Below are 2,290 nucleotides of genomic sequence, written 5' to 3'. Positions count from 1 at the left end.
TATTGTATACAGTTTCTTGCACAAAATAAAAAATTAGTAGGTGAAATAGACAACATGATTGAAAACCAAGCAAAACAAAACAAAAAAAATAACCACATGAAATGCAGATAATGACATTACTAGACATAGACTTTAAAATAACCATGTTTGTGAACTGACACTTCCCCAAAGAAGACATTCAGGCAGCTAGCAAACACAGAGAGAAGTGCTCCTGATCATTAGCCATTGTTGTTATTGTTGTTATGTGCCCTCAAGTTGGATCTGACTCATAGCAACCCCTCCTTGGGTTTTTGAGGCAGTATCACTACGGAAGTAGATTGCCCCATCTTCCTTCCAAGGAGTGGCTGGTGGGTTTGAACTGCCAGCCTTCTGGTTAGCAGTCAAGTGCCTTAGGCACTACGCCACCAGAGAGAGATGTAAATCAAAGCAACAATGAGATCTGATCTCACCGCTGTACTAACAGCAAAGTTCAAAAAAAAAAAAAAAATCAGAGAGAGAAAAACCAAATGCTGGCAAGGGTGTAGGGAGATTGGAACCCCCATACACTACTGGTGAGACTGTAAAATTGTGCAACCACTGTGGAAAAGGATATGGTGTTTCCTTAAGAAGCTAGAAATAGAAATACTATATGATCCAGCAATCCTACTACTAGGTATATATCCTAGAAAAATTAGAGTCGAGACACAAACAGATATATGCACACCCATGTTCATTATAGCTCTATTCACAATAGCAAAAAATGGAAACAACCTAAATGCCCAACAATGGAGGAATGGATCAACAAACTGTGGTACATACATGCACACAATGGAATACTATGAAACATTAAAGAACAGTGATGAATCTGCAAAACATCTCATAACATGGATGAACTTAGAGACCATTATGTTGAGTGAAGTTAGTCAATCACAAAAGGACAAACATTATGAGACCACTATTGTCAAAGGTCCAGAAAAGTGTTTCACACAAAAAATACATTCTTTGATGGTTATCAAGTGGGGTAGGAAGGATAAACCACTAACTAGAAGGTAGAGACGTACTAACTTGGGTGAAGGAAAATAAAACATAAATAATTTTCTGACTAAAGAAAAAGAAAAATCACCAGTGTAGTGAAAGGAAGGCTAAACAAACAAACAAAGATGACTATGGTTGTTACAAAGATAAGGTTGCCAGATTTAGCAAATAAAATATAGGGCATCCAGTTAGATTTGAGTTTCAGATAGCCAACAGGCAATTTCTTTACTACAGGTATGTCCCATGCAATATTTGTGGCATATTTTTTATTAAAAAGGTGTTTTGTTTGTAATTGAGGTTTGGGTTTAACTGACTGTCTTGTATTTTATCTGGCAACCCTCATAAATGGAGAAAGATTGTAAGGCATAAGAAAGCAAGAGATGAAGATTGTTTAGAACGGGGAAATGGATAGCAGGTAGTGAGAAGTGGTTGGATTCTGGTTATATGAGATCCCTGTATAGCCTGTCTTTTCTCTCTGTCTCATCTCATAGGTCTTTTATATGAACTAGTTTGGTCCATTTTGCAACCCAAAACTCCCTGACCAGAAGCAGAGGAAAGGGGATGGTGGGGAAGAAGAGAATGATTAGAGAGGAAGTGGGTATGGGACTCCTGGCATGTAGGAAGGATGTGGGTTTTGCTACAAGTTTCATATAATTTTAGAGTGCACAAAAATCTGATTAGTTTCCCAAAAGGCAGAAATTAGACAATAGTCAGGTGACAGCCTCTCTTCTCTGCTCAGGAACATAGTGATCAACTCTTAGGAAGTGGCTGGAAGAACTAATTTTTCTTTTAAAGTACAAAAATAACCATGTTTGTAATTGTCAAGAAAATAAAAGGTTGAAAATGTCAGCCATTAAATGGAAAATACAAAAAATAAACAGAATTTCTAGAACTCAAAACTACAATATCTGAAACTAAGAACAATTATGGGATTAACAGCACATTAGACACACCTGAAGGCAGAATTAGAGAAATGAAAGAATGGTCTGAAGAAAATATCCAGAAAGAAGCATAGAGAGCAAAATAATGAAAGACACAGAAGGAGATGGGACAAAATTAATGGAGATACAGTATATAAATAAAACTTATGTTTAATTAGAGTCCTAGAGGGAAAAGAGAGAATGATGCAGAAGCAATATTTCCAGATATGATAACTGATAAGTTACCAAAAGTAACAAAATACATCAAGTCACAGATTCAGGAAACAGAATGTACACCAAGTATACTGAGGTATGAGGGAGAAAAACCAAATCCAGGGCCATGGTAGCAAAACTGT

This window comes from Orycteropus afer, unplaced genomic scaffold (genome assembly GCF_000298275.1).
Source record: "Orycteropus afer afer isolate SDZICR_OR568_19922 unplaced genomic scaffold, OryAfe1.0 scaffold01126, whole genome shotgun sequence".
Lineage (NCBI taxonomy): Eukaryota > Metazoa > Chordata > Mammalia > Tubulidentata > Orycteropodidae > Orycteropus > Orycteropus afer.
Note: the sequence above shows the minus strand (reverse complement) of the source record.